Source organism: Pseudorasbora parva, chromosome 5 (genome assembly GCF_024679245.1).
Source record: "Pseudorasbora parva isolate DD20220531a chromosome 5, ASM2467924v1, whole genome shotgun sequence".
NCBI classification, from domain to species: Eukaryota; Metazoa; Chordata; class Actinopteri; order Cypriniformes; family Gobionidae; genus Pseudorasbora; species Pseudorasbora parva.
The window spans coordinates 25,697,409-25,707,731 of NC_090176.1; positions in this window are offsets into that span (position 1 = coordinate 25,697,409).

The window sequence follows — 10,323 nt, forward strand, 5'->3', positions numbered from 1 at the left end:
AGCCACGTCCCCATTGATAACCACAAGACAAAATATTCAGGGATTCTACTGAAAACCTGAGGGAGACTGGCACAGAGATTCACCTTTTTCTCACAACAAAAGCAATGTGTGAGCATATGATTATGAAACACAACCTTCAAAGTCTCACTTTGCAGCTAAAAGGAGAACGGCTTTTCATATATCATGGATCGATCAGTATCTGAAAATATACATGTTTTTTGTTTAGTAGATGCACTCAGGTATAGCTAGCAGGCGTAACTTACAAAATCTGTTGTCCTGCTGAAAGAGGCCACAGCAACCATGGGAATAACGTTTCCATGAAACGGTGTATGGTCTGCAACAATGGTAGGTGCAAATGCCATCTTTTGGTGCTTTTGGTGGTGGACAGGAGTCAGCGGCTATGCAGCGACATATGCAACAAACAGTGATGCATTGTGTATTCTGACGCCTTTCTATCAGAACCAGCTATAGCTTGTCTGTTTGATATAGCTCGTCTGTTTGGTTGCCTTTGCTACCCACGTGCATCAATGAGCCTTGGCTGCCCATGACTCTGTCGCCGGTTCACTTTTGATAGATACTGGCCACTGCAGACCGGAACCACCCCACAAGAGCTGCAGTTTTAGAGATGCTCTGACCCAGTCGTCCATTTTTCCTGCATCTAACACATCCACTTTGAGGACAAAAAAATCTTGCTGCCTAATATATCCCATCCACGAACAGGTGCCGTGATGAAGAGATAATCAGTGTTATTCACCTGTCATAATGTTATGACCTGTGTGTGTGTGTGTGTGTGTGTGTGTGTGTGTGTGTGTGTGTGTGTGTGTGTGTGTGTGTGTGTGTGTGTGTGTGTGTGTGTGTATTATATACATTATATACATTATATATAATAATTTAGTTTACACAGTTTTTGAAGAGTGCCATAAATAATGTGTGGGGAACCATCTGTAAATAAGGCCAAACATCAGATAACAAAAATAGGGAAATCATCCTTAGATAATGTTCAATATTTACAGCAATATTCTGTAATTCAATATCAAACATATCAGCAGAAATGATTACTCCACCACTGGTGTGTTGAATCAACAAGTCCTGTTGTGTTGAAGCAGTGAGTTATGTCACTGTATAAAAAAAATAAATGTAAAAGTACATCTCTAAAACCATCAATCATCTAACCACAGAGGCTAGCTTAAGTATTTTTTTTTTATTTCAGCAGAGCGAGGCAAATTAAGCTCTAACGAATGAAAGTGTTTCCTGTTTGCTCTCTAATACATGTATGATTTTCTTCTTCTGCTCACTTTCCTCCTCCTCTTTGGCCTCCTCTGGTGAAAATCACAGGGTTAGCGGCATACCTGTAAAGTGTAGCTGAAGTTGCATTTGCCTAATGACAGCAATTTTACTAAAGAAAGGCATTTCTTTCTTGTGAACACCACTAATAGGGATGTGTGAGAATTTAAAAAAAAATTCTAATCCAGCATTTCAAGTGATTTTATTCAACTGTGAACTCAGAAGGGTTCATGTGGATATGCTTCATATATTTATACTTGAAGATCACTGTGATGTGCAGAAATCAATAGTGTTAACCAATCCAAATGACCCCACTTTCTCTCTAAAGAGAAACCCTTCATTTACATAACACTTAACAACTACAGCTAACAGGAGACTGGATTTAATGGGGAGGTTAATAATGAAACCCTTCGGCACAATCTAAAACACGTCAAGCAGCAAAATGAGATGGTAAAAACATTCCCTCTGTAAACAATAACAAGTAAACTAAACACTTGCTCTGAGGCAAATGAATAAGACAGTAATATACTCACCTGAAATACTTTAGATTTCACATTGCCTGGAACTAGAGCTCATTAAAGCAGTGCTGAGCCCCCATAGAAAACCACACATTTTAAAGCTCATCTATTATGGATGGCTGTAGATTGTAGTGAGAGCTGGGTGTTCAACAACCAAGCAAAATCAGAGAACATAAAGACAGCAGTAGCTTGAGTTTCCGCTGATGTTTAGCAGTGACTATAGCGTAGCTCACAATATTTATTTATATGAGATCTAGCTTCAAATTGAAATGATCCACTAGCGGTAAACACACTACAGTTCAAACATTTGGCTTATTTTAAGGGATAGTTAAAATAACCCAGAAAGGAAAATTATCCCATGACTTACTCACCCTCAAGCCATCCTAGATGTATATGACATTCTTCTTTCAGTTATATCAAAAATGTCCTGGCTAATCCAAGCTTTTTAATGGCAGCGAATGGCTGTTTCTGTTTCGAAGTTCATACAAGGCGATCGATCCATGATAAAAGTGCCCCACAAGGCTCCAGGGGGTTAATAAAGACCTTCTAAAGCGAGACGATGTTCCAGTGACGAACTGATAACGGAGCATCTCCCTTTGATGTCGAATCACATAATCTTGCGACTTTTGCTTTGTTGAAGCAACTTGGATGTAAACACTCAAATTCTTTACATGGATGCCCTTTGATGACAACAAACGTGGCTCTCGCGAAAATTTGCATATTCTCACCCCATCATATGCTTCAATGCCAGTCTCTTGTGAATACGCCTACGCCAGTTAGCAGAAGTTAGAGATTACACTTTGTGAAGTTTTAAATATGGATACTTTTCTTACACAAATGCATGGCTTCGCTTCAGAAGGCCTTTATTTCCCCCTGCCCACAAGTTTTTTTGTTTGTTTGTTTTTTTCCAAAAAGATCCTGCTTGTTCAGTGGTGGCAGAGACGATCGGTTTGGGATATCGCTTTTACATGGCTGGCTTATTCTCTGTAAGTTTTTACTTTTCTATTTTAGATTTGTGAAAACAACTAAAATGAAAACCATTCATTTTGATGGTTTGATTATTGTATATGTTACGGTTCAACATGAACTGAATGTGAGTTTTAGGGTGCGTTCACACTTGTCATGTTTGGTTCGATTAAAACGAACCCTGGTGCGGTTGCTCGGTTAGTGCGGTTCATTTGAACATATTTGAACGCTGCCACCCGAACTGCGCACCAAACAAGCGGACCGAGACCGCTAAAAAGATGGGTCTCGGTCCGCTTCCAAACGAACTCTGGTGCGGTTCGATTGATATATGAACGCAACACGGACCAAAGACATGTAAACGGACCAAAAACCGGACGTATAATGTCACAAGATGCCACGCATAATGCAGCTGATTTGACGACGCGGAAAGATCGGTGTACGTTATCCAAAATGAGTAACTTTAACGTTAGAGGGCAAACGTAGAGCAACGAGGAAGAGCCTCATCAATATTTGGTCTGACGAGCATGTTTCGAAAATGCTAGAAAAAAACACACAAAAAGCATACCTGGCTCTTCTCATCAAAGTTCCTGTGTTGCCCATTATTAGCAGGTACAGACGACAGAACGGCCGTCTCTTTTGCACAACGGAGGAAATCCTGCTGCTGTTTTGAATGTTTTGAACATTTTATGAGCTCTTCATGAGTTCTCAGCGGGTAAAAATAATGCCACATGTACACGCATAAAATGATCGCGTTTAGTCCAGCACACAGCATTGTTTGGAACATTTCATGAGCTCTTCATGAGTTCTCTGGTAAAAAAATAATGCCATATGTTACACACGCATAAAATGATCGCGTTTAATCCAGCACACAGCGTTGTTTTGAATGTTGTGAACATTTCATGAGCTCTTCATGAGTTCTCTGGTAAAAAATAATACCATGTACACGCATAAAATGCCCGCGCGTGTAATCCGCCCACAGCATTGTTTTGCATGTTCGGTAAACGAGCTCCTACCTCATATAAACCGACCAATCAGGTTGTGAGCGTCTCCCTGTGCCTTTGGTTCGGTAACTTTAGGTGCGCTGTTAAAAATGCCCGTGTGAACGCTAAGCGGACCAGGACTATTATGTTTGTTTTTGTTTTTTGGTCCGGACCAAACTAACCAAACGAACCGAACTACAAGTGTGAACGCACCCTTAATCACAACAACGTTAGCTAAAGCGTTACCACTTCTATAAAGTTGAGACTGCCCAGCAGAGGTGGGTAGTAACGAATTACATTTACTTCGTTACATTTACTTGAGTACATTTTTTGGGTAACTTGTACTTTTAGAGTATATTTAAAAATGGGTACTTTTACTTTTACTCAAGTACATTTCTTGTGAAAAAACTGTACTTTTACTTCGTTACATTCGGTGGCGTTCCTCCGCTACTGTCAATGGTGATAATTAATTATATATTTTAAAATAAGTTATGACTTGTTCGCAAGTCTCGCGAAACGTTGGAGAGGCTGCTTCGCGAGAGGTGGATACGCATCACCCGCATAAAATTAGCGCGCGTTTAGTCAGAAGATGATGGCCGAAGCAGAGGGAGATGTGTGTGAGCGGCAGATCACCCGTACGTGGCCTCAAGTTCAGCCTGTTTTCAGTCCAAGATGTCAAAAAGAACAGTTTCATAATTTAATGCATGCTGTGTGCACCAATATGAACTGTCATCTCAGCATAATTCCAGCTCCAACCTGAGAAAGCAGTGGTAAGTGTAACACCTATATTTGAACACTATTAATGGTAATTTGGTACTATGGGCACTTTTCCTTTATTGTAATACTATTTCACACACTGTCCGAGTGTTTTCCTCATATGCGCTCTTGTGCAAGCATTGACAAATCGTTTGAATCCTCCGAACACACGTCCACAAACAAACGTTCACATCTGCACATTTACATATCTTTTTTTTCTCATAAAACGAGCAACCTCATTGGCAAAATGTACCTGTGGCAATGTTTTTGCAAACCACAAAATACATACCAATACACACTGCAGAAATTCCAACAGAAATGAACACTATAGGCAGAAAAACTGCATTTTTTTAGTCTATGGTTTGTAAACTAAAACATTTTGAATTTTGCGTCACAGCTCCATGTTCTGCTTTTCTAATTCACCAGATTTGCTCGATAGCTCAGCTGATACAGATTTGTATTTGCAATGCGAAAAGCTTGAGAACGAACCCCATGAAGAACGAGTCATGATAAAAGAGCTCAAAGACGAGTTCTAAACACAAGCTAAAAATACATGGACACAATTTTATTTTTGTCACATTTGCTTTTGTTAACACTTTCGGGTAGGTTTAGTGTGGGTGTACGTTAAAAACACAACGTAACAAAACATGTCAGATTCACACAAATCTGTTCTGGAAAAAAATAAGCTTTTAGCGCCACCCAGTGGACATTTCACTTTGAAACTGTCGCAATATGTACGTATTGGTACATATTTTGTGGTTTACATAAACGTTGCCATAGGTACTGATGGATCAGGCTAAAAACGAAACAAATTGAATAGCCTAATGTGACATCTTGCATTTATACACATATCCGGACAGACAACAGTCTACATTTAAAAATGGGACTCTATTTTTAAGAATGCATATACTTATAAAAATATAAGAACAAAGTATGTTTTAAAAAGAGCTGTGGTTAGCCCAGCACACCATTAATTTACACTGTTTAACCATTAAACACACACACACACACACACACACACACACACACACACACACACACACACACACACACACATATATATATATATATATATATATATATATATATATATATATATATATATATATATATATATATATATGTGTATATATATATATATGGAGGTGTGTGAAAGCTCTCTAAGTAGTCTGAAATTCAGGGTTTTTGGATCTTATCAATCAGATCGAAAGTAACTAGTAACTAAGTACTTGAGTAGTTTTTTCATCTAATACTTTTTTACTCTTACTCAAGTAACTATTACGATTGTTACTTTTACTTTTACTTGAGTAAATATTTCCGTAAGTACTTGTACTTTTACTTGAGTAAAGATTTTGGCTACTCTACCCACCTCTGCTGCCCAGCTAACACAAATACGTGGCTGTTACGTCACTGCAACGTAATCTGCTGACTAAACTTTCGTTGTGGTGACTTAACTAGTTACGTTGTGGCAACTGGAAAAGTGAAATTCCCAGATACGTTGTCACAACGTAACATTGTAACGTTGCCAGTTAGTAACTGCAACGTTGTGGCAACGTCATGGATTTATTAGTTGTGTGTTGGTAATCAGTTGGTAATTTTTTATAATTATTCATTTTTCAATAGGCGGACATGCTGTAGTTTATGTCCTCATTTGCCCAAACTAATTTAAAGGCTATTTCAATGAATGTGAATGACGAATGCAGACTCAATATGACTTTAGTTTATTCAGTTCATTTATTTTGAAAAACACACAAAAACGAAGAATAAAACACCCAAATTATTTAACAAAAACATTGAGATACAGCAGAACATGAATAAAAGCATTCAAGATGCTCAGCATTATAATGTTAAACATAACATATGCTGTGCTAGCGTAAGTTACCGTTTGCTAGTTGACATTTCAAATGATTCAGGAAAAATACCACATAAATATGTAACAATAGGTATAAATATTAACATAAATACTTAAAGTAGACTGTAGGTAATATTACTTAACCAATCTGACACCGTTGATGAACCTTTTTTTTAGATAACTGGCGATAAAACGAGAGCGAAATGTCGACGCTGTCCTCTGGTCCTCTCTAGCTGTTTGTGTGTTTACGGTTGCCATGGCAACTCCCAACTGCCACCAGGCGAGCGCGTTCTCGTTCAGTCTCTACTACTGTTAAATTAGATGTAGAGAGGCCATATCTGTCATTATTCCAACGTTTTGTATGAAATATTATGCAATAAAAAGTTTAACACTCCAGAAAAATTAACTGCTGTTGATAATATTGCCTACGGCGCGCACACACTCTTCAGTTGTTGAGGCGCGCGCATTGTGTCACGTGACACGTCACCTTTATATTTTATATATAAAAAGATCTTCCGTGTTCTTAATTGTTTAAAATAAACAATAATCTTAAGGAGAATTTTAATCTTGTCTGACATTTAATTACACATTTTAAATAGCAAATTCTGCCAATCATGACAGAACATATATAACCTGCAATGATGGTAATCAAATTACGAGCAGGTGACGTTGCATTCACGTTGCCAGTAAGTCATGGAATTACCAAAATTACGTACTCTATTACGTGTAGAGTACGTATCTGGAACATTGTTGGTAATATTGTAACGTTCAGAGATCGTACTGACAACGTTGTGAGAAGGTAATTTTATGGTAAGAAAATTACAGGCATGCAACGTTGTAGTTACGTTGTCACTCAGTCATAAAATTACCAAAATATTACGTGTAGAGTACGTATCTGGAACGTTGTTGGTAATATTCTGACGTTCAGAGATCGTACTGACAACGTTGTGAGAAGGTAATTTTATGGTAAGGAAATTACAGGCATGCGACGTTGACACTACGTTGTCAGTTGGTAAGTCATGAAATTACCAAAAAGTACGAATAAATTACGTAACTGTTACGTCGTGTGTTAGCTGGGTGGTGGTTAGTCAAAAATAGAGGGCATTAAATGTAGTTAGCCGCGTTCTTATAGAAAATGTCACCCAGTCTGGTTAGCTTCAAAATAATTTCATGTTAGCTGGCCGTGAATAAGTGCTGACTGACTGTGTGTGTGTGTGTGTGTGTGTGTGTGTGTGTGTGTTGTTAGCCTTATTTAAGATCGTCTAATCATTTTTATATCCACTCAAAATTTTGCAACAATTAATTCATCAAAGCTAATCAATGAATGTCAGAGGGTGTTTTGGTGTTGGGTTCATGTTTCATGTTTTTAGGTTTTCATGTTCACTGTTCTGTCCTGTCCTGTCATGCACTTCCTGGTTTGTCATGTGATCCTGCCATGTGCCACCTTGTCTTGTGTTCTGATGTGTCATTGGTTTATTGTTTGATCATTGTTCATAGGTGTGTTTTGTCTAGTCTTTGTGTATTTAAGCCCTCATGTTTGCCATGTACCCTTTTCTGTTATTGTGAATGAATATGTACCTGGTTGTTGGTGAAGGTTTAAACGTGCAGTATGCAACTTTTGGCCACTAGGGGTCACTCATTCAAAATATGACGTACTTTGATGACGTCGGGAAAGTGCGTGGGCTCATGGGAGTTGTTGTCATTATTGCCACTGTCAACCAGCGAATCTGGCATCTCCAGCAGAAAACATGTTCACTGACAAGGTAATTGTTATATTACATCTCTATTATTGTTAAGTTTAGTTACGGCTTTTCACTTTGTATAATGTCAATCTAATGAAATAGCAGCGAGCTACCGTTACTCAACAAACTTATCAGTAACGTTAGCTAATGTGTGAGACAGAATGTTGTGCGGGCGGTCGCTATGTCAACACACCTAAGGCTATAAGTTGGTAGGCTATGTTGACATATTAACCGCGCATCATAATTTGAGTTACTCAAATTATAGATATGTTGACATGGCATCCGCGGTTGTCGAACATTCTGTCTATCAACTGTTCAATAAGGAAATAAATTTCAATTTAGTTTATCATTACCAACATAAAATAGTAAATGAGAGAACCAGCACCAGCAATACGTTGTTCATTGGAACACGCGCTGTGTCGCTCCCCACGTTCATCAATCATTCTAATAAACATTTATTTTGGAACTCACAGAGATATATGAATAAGTAGATCATTATTAAATCGATATTATATGTAGCTAGTATTAACATATAATAAAAGTGACGGTCACCTTGTGGCATATTACCTTATGAAGCTAACGTTACTTTCTCCAGCTACATATAAAACCAATAATAGCTAGTCCATCTGCGTTTTACACATGACATCATCGTGTCACCAAATATACGGATAGAAATATACTATCAGTTTTAAAAAGTCTCAGTTTCAGTCTCCAAAAACACAGAATCCGCCTGTTTGAAAAGCCGATGCAATACAAAATGTATACGTATTCAGCTAAACGCGTCTCAATGTGGTCAAGATCGCTATGCAATATGCAAACATACAGCATGTTATGATTATATGATTATTATGTTAGCTGAATGGTTACTTAAATTACCTGTTTATTAAAACGAAAGCGAGATCAGCATCTCTCTGCAGTCCGAGCTTGTCACGAAGATTTCGCCATCTTTCAAAGGCTTCTCCAAGGTTTACACGTCTCTTGCTTCTTCTACTGTCCCAAAATCTTCTCGGGTCATTTTTTTTCACCCGTACGTTTGCGCTTTGAGCTGGCAAAACGTACAGGCAAAGAGTAGTCATGATCCATTATCATACAGACTTTTTTATACGGGTGTTCCCCTTATACGGTCAGTGTTCCTCTTTGAGTTTGGCGGTTCCGCCGAGTTCCGCAGGAAGCAAGACGCAAACGTGGATATGACGTGAAAGACGGGCGACATAACGGAAATAAAGACACGGTCCGTGTCTTCGAATTAAAATATTAATTTCTCTGGATTTAGAAGTTAATTGGAACTGTCGGGATAATGTAAACACACAACTTTAAAAAATATATAACATAGATATAGTGATCTTTTATATTTTTAATGCTGAAACATTACATATTGTGCCTTTAAGGTTTATATGTTTATGTTTAGATTCATGCCAAGCCTTTTGTTTATGTTTGGATTTAAATTTGTGAGTTGGGTGTAGTCATTTTAGCAAGCATGTTCGTTCTGCACTGATAATGAATCTATATATTTGTTTCTCAATAGAATTGTTCTTTCTTTCTTTATTATAAACTGTATGCATAACAGTAAATATTACAGGTTTATAAAATGTACTTGATATTTTCACAACAGTGATGTTCCTTTTAAAATTACATTTCTTACTTTTAATAAATGCAACCTGCTAAGTTAAATATAATTAAGTAACATTTACTTAATGTCTTTGCAAATGTTTCATAGTTAAGTACATATTACTTGATACTGGCAAGTAAGTTGTACTTGATATCGCAGTACAATTTACTAAGAAAATTGAGTGCAAATTGTTACAATGATTTTATCAAGTAAATCCTACAAGTTGTTTTTATCAGTGTATGGTTTCGCTAAGACACTATTCCTCGGTTGGGATCGTGTAGAGCCTCTTAAGCCCTTTGAAACTTGCCATTAATCCATTATGTGCAGAAAAATCCTGGAATGTTTTCCTCAAAGAACTTAATTTCTATTCGACTGAAGAAAGAAAGACACAAACACCTAGGATGAGATGGAGGTGAGTGAAATATCAATACATTTGAATCTTGGAGTGAACTGATCCTTTAAGATGGTTTTAATGTTTTTGAAAAAAAGTCTATTTTATTTGATTAAATACAGTAAAAGTCATATTGTGAACTATTTTACATTAATAATATTGTGCACAATATGGCTTTTTTTACTGTATTTGATGGTCAGCATCATTACTCCAGCCTTCAGTGTC